Consider the following 16,911-nt stretch of genomic DNA (forward strand, 5'->3'; position numbering starts at 1 on the left):
TAAGTCTGATCCCTGTTTTGATTTAGACGTCTGTTGTTACCCTGCGACACATTTACTTTCCATTGAATGTCGAATGGACCTTCTTTCAGTCAGGTACTTGGATAATTAATTAACTGATCGTACTTTCTTGTCTGAACTCAGGCTTAAAATATTACACTAACACCTCTTCTGCGAGATAATCACCGCTGAGAATAGTCGCCGACAGCGCTAGCCCAGGAACACTGCTTCGGCCGCCAAGGGCGCTATAACTGGAGGATTAAGTCAGCCAGTGCAGAAGAAGAAGAAAAAAGGGAAGGGAGTTAAGCCAGCCAGGGCGTCACCGCAAACCCCAGAACGTAGAAGATGAAAGCTGCTAGCTGTCAACACTCTGCAACAAAAGCAACAAGGGGTGGCTGATGTGCCTGCGACATACTCCTTCGTGACTCTGTCGTGTGCTGAGACGAGAGAATTCATTCCCTCTGTACTTGCGCAGTTACTGAGTCGGTATTGATGGTATAATAATGAATGCAAATGTTCCCACGTTTTAATCCTTCACTTCATCTATTTTCCTTTATTTTTGGTACACAGCGTGGGGGCAATCTTTATCATTCCGTATATCAATTTCTAGAATTCACTACAATATATGTGCATAAAAGCTTTGTGATAAAACCACACTCCAGTATTTTGTTGCATGATATACTTCATTGTAAATGCTTCAAGAACCCATAGTAAAAAATTTTAAGGCAACTCTTTGTTATGTCTGTCCCCGGTTGCTCTTTCACGGCTGATGGGATTTGTGATATGATAAACTTAACTGTTATTCAATCGAGATTCCGTCACACTTTTCTCTTAACAACATATAAGTAACGAATTAGTGTTGCGGACTTTCCATCTGATAAAGGAGATTGTCATGGTTGCACCTCAGCTATTGCTTAATTAACAAGTATTTACTTTATTACGTTTTGCACGATTGGCCAATTTCAGTCTTACAGGCTGTTGTCAAATGCTGTAGATATTAACAACATGTGGTAATCTAGGAGTGCCACTATCGTCTAACAAATTCACGGCTGTGGTAACCGACCTTTGGAAAATGATCGTCCAATATGATATATAAACTTGGGATCTGTCCTCGGCAGCGACATAAATACTACGTTTTACGTAGTGAAAAATGAGTTACGAGTGAAATTCCACAAAAACATGTATATTGTTTGTGCGTGCGCATTTTCCCAGCAGTTGGGAATGCAAATGAGAGTGGGCGAGGAAACATATTGGGGTTCATATATTACAAAAGAGAGAGAAATTTGTTTACAAAACGTCACCGTGTTCCCACTAGGCAGTATGTCTCATGTGCGTTAGGATACTCCTTCATTTGTGTAGTCTTGACGCTAAATATTTGCGGTATCCAGTATCCTGCCTAACGCAGTGCATAATAAAGCTGCTTGCAGCAATTCAAATTTCTCATCAGACGGCACACTGAGACTTCTTTGGGACGTATAATCCACGTGGAGAAGCCTCAGCATGGTTCAGTTCTGACCCATCCAAGGAAAGAGACTTTATTTGAATAGAAATCATGTTTCAAATCGCAAATTCATGCTGTATACATAATCGCCGTCTCAACAATATTATTGCTTAATTAATTAAAACGTCGATAGAATTAATCGTCCAATTTATGCGTTAAAATAAATTTTATCCCGCCATCCGAAACCACGAATGGTTTGCCTTTAAGTTGACGAGCTTTAGAGCCGTGGAGGGGGGGGGGGAGAATAATTTTCATGTTCATCGATCATTAGTTTTGCAAAGCCGCGAGATGGCGAAAAGTGGTAACAGTTTGGGGCCGTTATGTTCAAATTTAAGCTGTAGATCCGTCTTGGCGTAAGAGCAACATAGTTTTTTCCGTGTCTGTTGACGTGGCGCCAGGACAGGTTATCCAATTCAAACGCCAGGACGCCAATCGTCCCCTACGTCTACATACGTACTCCTGAAGCCACAGTGTGGCGCCTGCCGGAGGCTACCCTGTACCACTACTTGTCGTTACCTTTCCTGTTTCACTCGCAATTACAACGAGAGAAAAATTACTGTCTGTATATCTCCGGACGATCCGTAATTTCTTCTTTATCATCTCCGTTGTCCTTACGCGAAATATACGTTGGCGGCATTAGAACGATTCTGCAGTCAGCTTCAAATACCGATTCTCTAATTTTCGCAATAGTGCACCGGGAGAAGAACATCGCCTTCCCTTCAGGGATTCCCATTTGAGTTGCCGAATCATTTACGTAATACCTGCGTGTTGTTCGAACCTACCGGTAACATACATAGCAGCCCGCCTCTGAATTGCTTTGATATCTTCACTTAGTCCGACCTGTTGGGCATCCCAAATATTCGAGCACTACTGAAGAATTAGTTGCACTAGTGTTTTCTATGCGATCTCCTTTACAAGCCAACCGCACTTTCCTAAAACTCTCCCATTAACTAGAGTCAGCCGTTGGCCTTCCCTCCTATGGAGCTTTCGTGCTCGTTCAATTTCATATCGTTTTTCGACGTTACGTCTAGATGCTCAATTGACGTGACTGTATAATAGCACATTATTAATTCTGTTTTCTAACATTACGGGTTTATTTTTCCTACTCATATGCATTAATTTACATTACACTGAGAGCAAGCTCCCTACAATTACATCATCTAGATATTTTATCTCCTCCTACAGTCCGTCAACGCCGCGCGTGATTAGCCGAGCGGTCTCAGGCGCTGCAGTCATGGACTGTGCGGCTGATTCTGGCGGAGGTTCGAGTCCTCCCTCGGGCATGGCTGTGTGTGTTTGTCCTTACGATAATTTAGTTCAAATGGCTCTGAGCACTATGGGACTTAACATGTATGGTCATCAGTCCCCTAGAACTTAGAACTACTTAAACCTAACTAACCTAAGGACAGCACACAACACCCAGCCATCACGAGGCAGAGAAAATCCCTGACCCGCCGGGAATCGAACCCGGGAACCCGGGCGTGAGAAGCGATAACGCTACCGCACGACCACGAGATGCGGGCAATAATTTAGGTTAAGTGGTGTGTAAGCTTAGGGACTGATGACCTTGGCAGTTAAGTCCCATAAGATTTCACACACGCACATTCATGTAAACAGAGAACAAGAACGGTGCTGCCACATTTCCCTGGGGCACTCCTGATGATGCCTTTGCCTCTGATGGACACTCAGTGTCGAGAACACCATACTGTGTTCTATTACTTAAGAAGTGTTCGAGCCGCTAATATTTCTGGGAACCTATTCCGTATGCTCATACCTTCGCTGACTGTCTGCCGTGGGGTATCACGCTTTCCGAAAATCTAAGGATATGAAATGTGCCTGTTGCTCTTCAACCGCGTGAGAACAAGACAAGCCGAGTTTCGCATGAGCGATGCTTTCTAAATGCGTGCTCATTTGTGGTGCGACGAAGTTTACAAAACCACGAAGAGACGCGCGCCGAGTCCCCTTCCGTTGCAGTTGTTGCTCTGTGGCACGTCGTAGTTGGTAGTAGGGTGGGAGTTACCGCCGTCTTATTGGACATGTGTTGGCTTTGTAAGGGGTGCGCCGTCTTTTGCGTAAAAATAAATGTAGTCGTGCCTCACACAGGTCTAGATCGGCTAGATATCGATATTCGAGCACCAGAGAGGAACACCAATTGTTAGTAGTGGACTGCAGGCAGTGTGCAGGGGGTAATCACTGAGAGAGCTCTAAGCGAGCAGGACATGGTGTAATGGCGGCCGCCTGTAACGCGTACTGTCGACTCAGCGTGTCCCCGACAGAACGAATTCACCATCAGCAATTTACCAATCGTGACAAAAGAGTTTATTTTGAAGTGTTTTTATTAAGTATGTACCTCGTACCGTGATTACGCGTTTCGCGTCAATCGCGCCGGCCGCATGCAATTGGACTGCAGTGAGTACTGTGGTGTGTTTGTGTTAATTAATGCAATAGCTTGCGAATAAATCAAAGAGCGACAATCATTAAATTGTAAGGCGAAGGGAGTAACTGTATCACATTTGTGTAAAATCAGTGGACCACCGTAGTGATTATTATTACAAGAGAATCTTATTGATGTGTAATTCATTATTCAGCAGCCTAAACACTGATACTAAACAACTCCCACAACAGTATTAGTCGATCAGCCCCTTATCCTTAGGACATGGTCAGTGTAACTCATTTGTTAGGCTGTTATAAGCTGATTAAGAAGCTTCCACAATCTTGAATGGCCGGCCGCGGTGGTGTAGCGGTTCTAGGCGCTCATTCCGGAACCGCGCGACTGCTACGGTCGCAGGTTCGAATCCTGCCTCAGGCATGGATGTGTGTGATGTCCTTAGGTTAGTTACGTTTAAGTAGTTCTAAGTTCTAGGGGACTGATGACCACAGATGTTAAGTCCCATAGTGCTCAGAGCCATTTGAACCATTTTTTTTTGTTTGGTGTTTCAAGAGGAAACATTACGAAGATTCATGCCGCATACAGGGAGAGGGGAAAAACGTCACAACGCAGACGGAAGTTTGTGTCGAGTGATCGTGGCGGACGGTCACTGAACAAAATTGTTCAAATGGCTCTGAGCACTATGGGACTGAACTTCTAAGGTCATCAGTCCCCTAGAACTTAGAACTACTTAAACCTAACTAACCTAAGGACATCACACACATCCATGCCCGAGGCAGGATTCGAACTTGCGACCGTAGCGGCCGCGCGGTTCCAGACTGTAGCGCCTTTAACCGCTTGGCCACCACGGCCGGCGGTCACTGAACAAGTTTATGACGAAACGTAAGACGATGATAGCTGCAAAAGTCCCTGCAGAGCTGAATGTCGCACTCGCGAACTATGTCAGCACGAAAACAACACGAAGGGAGCTGCATAAGCAGGGAACTGCAGGGCGAGCTAGAATTCCAGAACCACGCATCAGTGACGCAAATGCCTGAAACACGAAAACTTGATGCCGATGCCATAAAACGTGGACTATGGAGCAGTGGAAGAAAATAATTTGGTTGGATGAATCTCTTTGCACAATGTTTCCAAGTTCTGGCCGAGTTTTATGTCCCAAGAGTGAAACGTGGTGGGGGTCCGGTGATGACGTGGACAACGTCATGGGCGTCCATCACAGGGTTCAATGATTTCCAAGACGTTCCAGACGTCGTCCTGTCCCCCCCCCCCCCCCCTCCTGGTGACCACAGCCGTCAGATCTCACTACTACTGAGTCTATGTGGTCTGCTTTGGAGAGAAGGGTTCGTCTTCGGGGTGCACATCCATACTCGTAACCTGACCCTGCCACTATTGCGCAGAAATAATGGTATGAGATTCCCTCAAAAGTCATAGAGGACCTACATTAATCCATTCCGAGACGACTGGAAGTTATTTTGAATGTCACCGGTTTTCCTACACCATATTAGAAACGATAATGTGTTGTACTTTTGGTGTTTCCGTATTTTTGTCCAGTCCCTGTATCTACTCTTCCAGACGGGAACCCACACTCGTGTTGGACGTATCGATGCAGCAGCAGCAGCAGCAGCAGCTCGCTCCCGAACCAGCGGCAGGGGGCGCTTCCGAAGGCTACGATAAAGCCCTCGAGCCCGCGGCGCGCGCCTCGCATACAGATTAAATCTCCATGAGCGCAACATATTGGCTCATGTTAAAAGCGTTATATGTCGCTGTGTTGTGATGGCTTCCAATATCGGCCTCGGACACCAAAAAAGGGGCAGGGGAAAAAGTAGATCCCATCAGACAGTTAATTAACAAATTATTGCTTGGCGAACGTGTAGTAATGATGATTAGATTTTATTAGTGGACGTCATTTGCACTCTCGCTCTTTTTGTCAGTCCTTGACTGGCAATTGTATCGGCTTTGATGCGGCGGTATTTCCGCGGAATGAGATTCAGTCCGGTCCGGTGCGGCGTGGCCTGCGAGTAATTCGAGCGTCGCCTCGCAGCGGATTTGTGGGGGCGGGGGATGCTCAGGGCTTGGGTTCGGCCTAGGGGGGGGGGGTTGCGGTTTTAAGGGGGAGGGGGCAGAGAGGAAGGAGGGGACAGGCGGCGGAATGAATCGCGCGACGCTCTCTTTATTAGTCCGCGGCAGGCGGGCCATTTTTTCTGCAAATATGCGTTCTATACTTTGAAATTCTACCGCAGGCGTATTAAAAAATAGGAAAAAAAGCGGAAAGCCGGACGGTAGGCTCAGCCTTGACAAAAACCCGTGTTTGAATAAATATTCGATGTAAACGGGACAATCGTGTGTTACGGAATTAGTAAGCGAACATCTAGAGTTCCGCCATCGCAGTACACACATGTTTGGTGCCAAATTGTGAGTTGTACAGAAGCCACGCGTGTTGCCGTAGAGTGTGCAGCAGCAGCAGGCCCCCTTTATTAAAGTTACTGCGGTACGGTACAAATTGTTTACTGTATCAGAACTCTCCGTACAACATGAAACTTTACTTTGTATCTCACCAGTACAAGCAGCCATTCAGTTCCTTCTTTTCTTTCTCCCTGGCGAATGTCCCGTTGCCATGGAGCTAGGTTTCTCGGGTGATGTCTGCCTGCCTGTCCTGACACAGTTGTCACTTAACATTAAACTGAAAGTCCTGTACATTACCTGTCTGTGGATCGTGTAAAGTCTGTTCTTTGTCTTACTGGGAGTGCGATGTTCGTGTGTCTTGCTTTCTGAGGCAGAGATTGGGAATCATCCGGGCATTTGCCTTTATGAGTACGCCTAAAACCACCCTCAGGTGTGATTCACCTGCTTGACACGTAAACCAGCGCGTTGCTTGTTAAGTAGTACGATCTGGTCCCCTGAGCGGCTATACAGGGTGAAAAGTATTTAAACCGACACACTCTGGGAGGTTGTAGGGGACATCAAAACAAATATTTTTCCCTAATGTCATTTTTTCCTATGCGGAGTATTTAAACCGGTAGAGGAAGATTTATCTGGCGGCAAATTAATTAAACCAACCAACAATTTTCCATTTTTTTATGACCAAGAGACAACACATTAACACAACCCAATTTCAATTACAGTAGATTTTCAAAAATGCCACCATTGACACGTAAACAAAGGTTAAACCGTCGGATCATGTTCTGTCTAACACGGGCAAAAGCCCCAGGAGTATCCTGAATTGTTCCTGCTGCTGCTGCTACAATCCGGGCAACCAGATCCTCTTCTGATGCAGCAGGAGTTGCCTAAACAAGGTTGTGCATCTCTCCCCACACAAAAAAGTCCAGAGGGAACATATCTGGGGATCGAGCAGGCCATGATACAGGACCACCTCTGCCAATCCACGTTTCTGGGAACCGTCGGTCCAGGAATCGCACACGACGCCCCGTCATGTTGGAACCACATGTGTTGTCTTGTAGCGAGCAGGACGTCTTCCAGCAACTTCCTCATATTGCAGCGTTCTTGCTGTGCGACGGCGTCCCTATCCAGGTAATCTGCTAAATGACCCGGTCTCACGCAGCAAAGGTCGTATGATGCGGGATACGGCGATTAGGATATTGTTGTTGATAAACCCGCTGTACAGCTCGTCCGTTGTGGTGTGCTACGTAGTCCTCACCAACCATATCAGTGTACTCACTCCAGGTGTATCGATCCATTAGTAAACAGAGACAATGCACTACTACACTGGTGGACAGCAGTTGCCTACAACTGAAGAGCGTAATATGCCCTCTAACAACCGTAATACGGCCTCTAACAACTGAAGAGCGTAATATGACCTCCACTGATTTAAATAATCCTCATAGGAAAAAATGACATTAGGGAAAAGTATTTGTTTTGATGTCCCCTACAACCTCCCAGAGTTTGTCGGTTTAAATACTTTTCACCCTGTACATATGCTAGTTTCAGCAGTACTTACGACGACTGCTGAAGTAACGTCAGCACAGCAAACGACTCTGAGCGCTACAATCCTACAGTTTCTAAACTGAAGAGCGGCAGCATTATTGCTGGGGTGACAGTTTCCGGAATATCGCTACAACTGCCGTATAGGCACACCAAAACTCTGTTTCTTGTCCAGCAGCGTAGTACAGCGTTCGTAGTTTCATGTAGATTCGGCTCGTATGTGTTTCTTGTGTTTCTCAAACCTCCGACGGTGGCAGCCGCGCGAAACGTGACAAGGCGCCTCAGACCGCACGGCTATCTTGCGCGGCAGAACGTGAGGTTGGGAGGCTTGTCTGCGCTGTAAAGTAGGAGAGGTGGTGATCTGTGGCGGAAGAGCACAATGCTGGTGCATGCACAAGTGTCTCCGAGCACACCGTTCATCTTATATTGCTGAACATTGAGCTCAGCAGCAGACAATCGCTACGTGTTCACATGTAGACCCAACTACATCGTCAATTATGATTGCAGTGGGCACGGGACCAAAGGTATTCGACCGTCGGTCAATGGAAACGTGTTGGCTCTTCGGACGAATCACATTTTGCTACACTAGTTCGATGGTCGTCTCCACAAATGCCGTCATCGATGTGAACGGGGTCTCGACACATGCAGCGTGTCACGGACGCAGGCTGGTGAGAGCAGTATTATGTTATGGGAGGCATTCTCGTGCGCTTGCATGGCTCCTGTGGTAATAATCGAAGACACGCTGACAGCTACGAACCACCTGCGTCGTTTCATGATTCATATCTTCTCCGATGGCGATGTCACCTGCCAGCAGTATTATTGTTAGTGTGTCGGAGCCAGAACCGTGCTACAGTGGATTGAGGAGCACTATAGTGACGTCACGTTGATGTCTCGGCAATCAAATTCGCCTGATGTGTAACCCCTGTGGAACCCATGTGGGCCTCTATGGGGGCGCCATCTCCGCGTACGCAAATCAACGGCCCGTTATTACATAACCTGTGCATAGACGTCTAATACGACATATCTCCACAAACCTACAAACAAAGTGCCGGATCCCTGATATGCAGAATCAGTGACGTATTTCGTTCCAAAGGCGGACAAACAAGCTATTAATTAGTTGGTCATAATGTTTCGGCTTATTATCAGTGTACATTCTGTATTAAAAAATTCTCTCTTTCAGAAACTCTTTTCTTGCTCTTACCACTTTGCATTTTATATCCCCCCTATTTCAGCCATCATTTGTTAATTTGCTGCCCAAATAGCAAAACTCCTCTTCTACATCTAGTGTCTTTTTTCCTAATCTATCAACACCTGATTTAATTCGACTGCATTCCATTAACCATGTTTGTCTCTTTCAGTTTGCTTCTATTCCGCTCCATGATATTCGTACTCCAAAATACGAAAATATACTAAAATGCCGTTAATGTGAACTCTTACGAATAGTATCACGAATCGTTGCAAAAATAGAACTAGTCTCCCGCACTCACATCAGATTATAATTTAATTTTATAGCTGACTTGAATATTTCGTAAAAACGGAGGTATGTCTTACTAAGTGATATTGGGAACATAGTCATCCACGCCATGTATTGCACACGCGAATCGTATTTTAACATTTTTAAATGTTCGGATAATAAGTTGCCGTCTCTTTATCTAAGAATAGATGATGAATGCAGCTAGCCGCTATCTCTGTGTAATGTCTTGTCTGTATAGACGTGTATCCGTTGCCTTTAAGATCCCTTCACCTTCACACATAAATCTATACAGTAAAGTAAGGCCCTCCCAGTTCTTGGCTGATCCGTGATAAGACAGGCGAAAAATTAGACTAATGGAGGATTATTAGTATTATCTCTATTTTCATTCGCTCTCTCTCTTTCCTTTATCTATGTACAGTTTTTAATATATTTCATTACGTGAAATCAGCCAAATAGGATCTTTGGTGGAGTCCTTCGTCTTGGTAATCAGCGGCTAGCTTGCTGTAAGAGATCTTTACATTTATTATTACTGTTAAACAGTGCAGTCAGTCGGGAGAATCAATCGTTTGGACAATTTGTTCTTTTACGAAAGATTGCGAATTCCAGATGTGTACGAAGCCTTTTTGGACGATTTAACACAGACTCAGTGGTTGCAGGCTCTCTTCGACACAGCTGAAACTTCCCCACTAATTACAGGGCCAACGTGATCATCAAATGATTCAGAAAAAACTCATTAGTTCATTCACTCCAGAACAAAAAAGTCACAAATCTTTTGGAGGAAATTGTGTATTAAATCCATCTCTATTACATGTCCAGATCTCCAGTGATTCCACGCCTTAATTATTTTCCGTTTACACTCTCTTTCTCTTCAAACAAACCGCTAGCGGCACAAATGTTAATTGGCTCGCTTTAGCGAGAAGAAAAGCAGAATATGTATCTCTCAGAAACACGTCAATCCCTCAACAGATACTCCACAAGCAGTCCTAGTTACCACTCTAACAACCATGTAGAATGCATATATGCATCTCTGCGCGCGCGCGTGTGTGTAAGTTCTGTTGAATTTTGTGACCATTACCTAGGAAGGGGCGGGAAGGGGAAGGAAGAGGGTGTACGTAGTAATGAATTGATAGTGTGTTTTGATTGTCGGCGTTAGCAAAGACGTCGTTAATACGTGTGCAAGGATGTTTTTGTAACAGTAATAACACTGCTGTATTAGCCGAGGCTCCTAAGATCATCTCAAATAACTTTTCATACACTAAAGACATTATTATGATAATTATTATCACTGTAGTAGTAGTAGTAGTAGTAGTAGTAGTAGAAAAAGAAGAAGATCATGTAACTTCCCAGGACGATTTACGCTCACAGTAACAAGGCAGAGGCACCCGTTACATCCAGCACATACAAAGAAACCAGAGAGTTAAATTCAGATCTCAGTTTCTGACAACTGATAAAGTTACAAATTCATCACCAGAATCACAAATCGATTACATGTATATTAGGCAAGTACAAGGGTCACTCCAAATTACATGTATAATTTTGTTGAAATACGCAGTCTGTCTTCGATACCTTTGATATTTTTATTTTATTTTTGTACATTCGTGTCATTTTTCCACGTAATCTACGTCCCTTTCAACTGGCCGTACGCCAGTCTTGGACTAAATGTGCGTACTTACTCGGTCGAAGTCAGGGCAGCACGTTTGGGGCAAAATCCGGCAGCTTTCACAAGGGAGTCACCACCTTCAAATCTCGATCGGCGGAGGAATTCTTTCAGTTTACCGAAGTAATTGTGAACACACGGCGCCAGACCATAGTTGGAGGGTGGTTGTTTCAGCGTTTTCTATCCAAGCTTCGTGATCTCGTTGGTGGTTTTCTCATTGACATGCGGCCAGGCGTTATAATGCAACAGCAAAAACGTCGCGTTTTGTTGCCAATGTTGTCGAACGCGAGGCATTCGAGCACGTACTTTTTTAAGGGTTGCCACATACGCGACAGAACTGATAGTGGTTCTGTGTGGCACGGTGTCCACAAGCTACTGTCCTTGTGAATCAAAAACCTCAGCAGCCATCACTTTCCCTGCTGAAGGCGCAGTTTCGAATTTCTGTTTCTCCGGCTTGTTTGGACGATGAGGTTCCATCGATTGCCGCTTTGTGTCCAGATCAAAACGATGCAAACAGATGGAAAAAAAAAGGAAGATTAGAGTTTAACGTCCCGTCGACAGCGCGGCCATTAGAGACGGAGCACAAGCTTACGAAAGGATCGGGACGAAATCTGCCGCGTCCTTTTCAAAGGAACCATCCTGTCATTTGCCTGCAGAGATTTAGGGAAAGCACGGCAAACGTAAATCTAGTTGTTCGGAAGGGGATATGAATCGTCGACATCACTAACAGGAGTCCAGTGTGCTAACTACTGCGCGCCGTCTCGCTCTGTGCGCCCAGATTTCATCTCCCGTCACAGTTCTTGCAACGCAGTCATCTCTCGAATTCACGTACTGTTCCAAAAATTCGCTCTACAATGTCTTCTTTTTTTCTTTATCAACGTTCTCGGAACAGACCTGCCACATACCTTTTCCAAATTCAGCTCCATACAGTCTGTTCTCGTACTCACACTCGGATTGCCAGTTCTTTCGCTGTTGTGCTTTGTCAGCCAATATCAGATTGTGAGAGGGCTGTACATTGTCACGATTCAAGTGTCGGTGCGGTGCTCCGTCTGCCGCTACTCGGTAGGTCGCGGACACGGGCGTGCCCACTTTCACCAGTTAATCTGCTCACCCAACATGTAACAAGTAACTGTGCTGCGATCAACAGCGTCATTCCCCATACTCCGTCTTCAGTCTGTGGTGAATGTTTGTATACATCGAGAGTAACAGCCATCTTGGCGAACTGCTACGACAGCGTGACTTCCGGAAACAATTTAATCATATTTGAGTAGAGCGGACCTCCGTGAAAATCGAAGAGGTAGAATAAAAGTTCGATTTCTTACAAAAATCATTGCGAATTTCTTTTACAGCGATTGTCGTACATCAACTTAATATGCAAATCTAGTCCTGCAAATCAATTATACGCGAAGTTCTGAAACTACCAGTGTGTTCTGGAAGGTGTTGGCTACGAGACAGTGATGTATATAGACTGAAGCGGTGAGTGAAAATTTGCACCATGGCTGGCAATCAAACCCAGGTCTCCTGTTTGCGAGGCAGATGCGTTAGCCACTAAGCCACATTGACACAGCGGTTCACACAGCTGCCCAGATTAATCAGGCGCGCCTCTCTCCTCGATCCAAATTCTCACTGCTTCCCCAGTCTACTTTAAATTTCCCATTACACGCGGAAAGAATTGCCGAGGCTCTCCATGTTCTGGAATAGCACCTCGGTATCGAACATAAATGGGGGATCCAACCTGAAACCCAGAAGCAGGTACTTACAGAAATGAAATGGCACAATTTCAGAGAGTTTATTGTTAAGGGGGAATTTAAAGTAGACTGGGACGGTAGTGAGAATTTGGATCGAGGAGGGAGGCATGGTAGGGTAGTCTGTGCTGTTGTGTGAAACGCTTTGCCAACGTGGCGTAGTGGTTAACGCACCTGCCTAGGAAGCAAGAGACCCGGGTTCGATTCCCGGCCTTGGTACAAATTTTCACTCACCGCTTTAGTCTATATAGATAAAATATCTGTACGAGATTAGTAAAGTCTCTGAAATTGTGTAATTTCATTTGTAAAGGCATATACGTTCAAATTTTGTTTGTCGCCTACGTGGGTTCAGAGGAAAAAAAAAGCTTGTCCCCGTCATAAAGACGTAACAAGAGTAGGTAATTGCAGCTAGCCTCTAGAATGAACATCATGGACTGTGTTTTTAGCTGTGCCCACACACTACCCACGTTATAAAACTGCTGGAGACACTGCCCACCAATTCACTCACATGGTTTACTGACTCAGTTCATTCACTCGTTTCCTCTCATTCTTCGAATTCGTTTCTCATCAATATGTACATTGGCGCAGCAGTCTGCGCCGTGCTAGCCAACAATATGCTCTGCTCTCCGTTACCTTGGAGAAGTCCAGGCTTGCTAATTAGAGAATATGACCTCGACACGCGATGGAATGGATACCACGCACGTCTGGGTCTGAAGCTGTGACTAGCCGCCCGCCTACGTGCTGTCGTTGCGTTGACAAGCATTACGTCCATGTTGCCACTTCTAATGAATCCCTACTGCTGTCATGGCTCATTAACAACGCCCATTCTTTCTCTGTAGAGGTTTCTCGCGAGTGCGTTTGGAAGTCGAATAGTTCTATTTCTTCTTAGGCAAGCATGTTAGTTATTAGGTTTTGCGCCATCTCGTCGTTCCATTTCGAATATTCTATGGTTATAACAAGTGATACTTTTTCTATTCTAATAATTCATCTTGTGTGCCAGGGCTATTTCTACTAATAATCCGGCAGTGTGGATTAGTGCCTCTCAAAATGGAAAGATTCAAATTCAAATGGCTCTGAGCACTATGGGACTTAACATCTATGGTCATCAGTCCCCTAGAACTTAGAACTACTTAAACCTAACTAACCTAAGGACATCACACAACACCCAGCCATCACGAGGCAGAGAAAATCCCTGACCCCGCCGGGAATCGAACCCGGGAACCCGGGCGTGGGAAGCGAGAACGCTACCGCACGACCACGAGATGCGGGCATGGAAAGATTGCCTCAACTTACATTCTTATTGAAGAATATCCTCAAATTAAGTGAAAATTCTACCAACTGTTTCTTGTCTTTAAGTGTTGCACCTGTCCCGGTGTATTCACGCTGCAAGTTTCGTCAGAAATACTACTGCAAGACAACAAATTCGGCCATGCAACGAAGCCGGTGTCAGGAGAATTTCTCTCGAAGTAAGAAACTGATTGTCTGTAAGAAGAAAAGTGTTGCGACCGGTGCACAGGGCACATAGAAAGGACAAGCTTCCAATCAGAGAGGTAACACTATGTGCTTTATTAGGAATGGCGTAAGTAAAAAAACCTGTAATAGCTACATGGGCTGCTATTGGGTTAGTCGTCGAAAAACACAAAAGCAACTTCTGAGTATAATATGCACTGTGACTGTCTCATAATTGATTACACTTCTTAATTATGCGTCCATAATGAAGCACAAATCACGGTGGGTCGTAATCTATTCTCTATTTGCGGGCAGTTCGCAAGCTGTGCTCCTGTCTAGCATTAACAATAAGAAAAGTTTATGGTAGTTTAATGCCAAGTCTGAATGCCGGAGTCCTCAGAGGCCCCGGTCAGTGATACGAAGGCTCGGAGTTGACTGGCTGGTAGCTCAGGAGGATGGTGCTGACGAAGATGAAGAACAAATCCGAGGCCGGAGTTCTCAGGGGCCAATCGTCGATGAGGCAAAGGCTCATAGTAAACCAGGTAGATGCTCCGGAGGATGGCGCAGAGGAAGTGGTCCTGGGTTCGTGGCTGGACAGCATCTTCGTTCGGCTACTGAAGCTGACAGGTTTGGTGGCTTGGACCAAACTGGCTGCCTGTGGCCGTCGGCATAAATATTATAGTAGCAGCGGAGAAATAGACGATGGCCTATTTGAGGACATGTGACCTGGGTGACGCAAGTAGTGCGGTGATTGTCACGCCTTCTACTGCCGACGAAGCCGCCTATTGGCGACGCGGGCGCCACTGGTCGCAGCAGCGGCAGCCTGTGACAGCAGCACGTTGCTTTTATTGTTGTTGCCCTGGACTGTTGAGCTGCATTCTCAATGACAGGTCGCTGAGTCGCCCGCGTTGTCACTGTTACCATCCGGACTGTAGTGTTCGTTCTTCGATAACGCGACGCCGGAAGGCACCCAAGTCGGCAACCCGCAGAAACGGCCTGTATTGCTGGCGGACTACGTATCGGGATACAGAAGGTAGAAAGCGACAGTTCGGGACGGACTACGTACTTTTTTTACGTTTGGGCCGTACTGGAAAGTGCGATTTACTACAAAAGGCATTTTCCGAGTTCCACTTTAGCTTTTCTTTGTGTCCATATTACTTTAATTCTCTCAGAATGGACTCTCATTCGGCTCATCAAACCAGTATCTCGGTTTTCTTGCGTCTTTCTGCCAGCTGTCCAGTTGTGAATTTTCTGCGTAACAATTTTACTTTCTACTCTGTCTTGTGCTATTGCTGCTTGCTTCTTACTGCTCCGATATATTTTATTGTTCGTATTTCACCTTTATTGGGACATTCGTGTTATTCCACAACATGTCTAATCTAATTGGTTCCATTCTGTAAATATGTCCATAGAATACTTATTCCATTTCTTTATATACGAATAAGTGTTGACTTACTTTTCTTTTTGTTTATTTGCTTTTATTATGCACACTGAAGGTAGAGGGGAGGGAAAGGAAAGGACGGAGACTAATGATACCAGTTGCGTCGGAACTTTATGCGGAATCAGCGACGATGATTGAAAATGTGTACCGGACCAGGGCTCGAACGCGGGACCTCGTGCTCACTAGGCAGTTGCATTGTATCCAGATGGCGCAACGGTTAACTGCTCCACCAGCCAACTCACATTCCTACTAGCGTCACCTCTCTGCAGTCCCGATCCATGTCCTCCATGTTCGCTACTTTCCGATTCCCGCAGGAGGTCGGACGTTATTGTGCATCCGCACAGATGGTGGTTTATTCACTGCCCATCGAGGCGAATCGATTATACGAATGCGTGGTGTCTGTTCTTTCGCCTTGACGTGCAATGAAACCACCACCTTGCGTGCGGATGCACCATTACGCCCGACCTCCTGCGGGAATCTCAAAGTAGCGAGCATCGAGGACATGGACACGACTGCGGGTAGGTGGCGCGCAGTGGGAGTGTGGATCGGCCGAGAGGCGTGCCGAGATAGTCCCGGCAATTATGATAAACACTGTGTCCGGGTGGCGCACTGGTTAACGCAACTGCCCAGTAAGCAGAAGATCCAGGTTTCGAGTCCCAGTCCGGCTCAAATTTTCACTCATCGCCACTGATTCCGCTTAAGTCCCGATGCAGCTGACATCAATAGTTTCGTCCCTTTCCTTTCGCCTCCTCCTCCCGCCCCCACCCCAACCTTGAAGTTACGTAATATGTAACACAGCTGCGGATTCCGCATGGTGTCTGTTCTTTCGAACATGTCCGGAAGAACAGACACCACGCGTAAACTTCAAGGTAGAGAACAGAAAGCATGCATTCATATAAATTTAAATAAGAGATCACAAAGTTAAAATAAATTTAATGTCGGAATATTTGTGCTGCTGTTAAGGTCGGTAGAACGAGGCGCCGCCGTCGATAGTGACGTAAACATCACATACATCTTGCCGGGGCATCGTAGTTTCATTCGAGAGTGGCGTAAACAAAATACGAGCTTGCGGAAATCAGACCAGTTGTATGAATGGATTGAAGAGTTCCTAGGAAACAGAACACACCACGTCATTCTTAACGGAGAGAAATCTTCAGATGTAAAAGTGAGTGTTATTGGACCACTGCTTTACAAAATATACGTAAATGACTTATTGGATGACGTCAGGAGTTCCATTAGCCTTTCCACGAATGATGCTGCTGTATACAGTGAAGACACAACGTTAGACGAATGGGCGGGAAAACTTGTAGAGGATCACC

At 45.6% G+C, this 16,911-nt stretch overlaps 1 non-coding gene across 1 annotated transcript; it reads left to right on the top strand.

Annotated features, from left to right (window-relative positions):
• The first annotated feature begins 12,849 nt into the window (after positions 1-12,849).
• Positions 12,850-12,921, top strand: Trnap-agg (transfer RNA proline (anticodon AGG)). Its single transcript has one exon. It is a non-coding gene; the product is annotated as a tRNA-Pro (tRNA).
• The last annotated feature ends 3,990 nt before the right edge of the window (positions 12,922-16,911 follow it).

Source organism: Schistocerca cancellata, chromosome 1, assembly GCF_023864275.1.
Source record: "Schistocerca cancellata isolate TAMUIC-IGC-003103 chromosome 1, iqSchCanc2.1, whole genome shotgun sequence".
NCBI classification, from domain to species: Eukaryota; Metazoa; Arthropoda; class Insecta; order Orthoptera; family Acrididae; genus Schistocerca; species Schistocerca cancellata.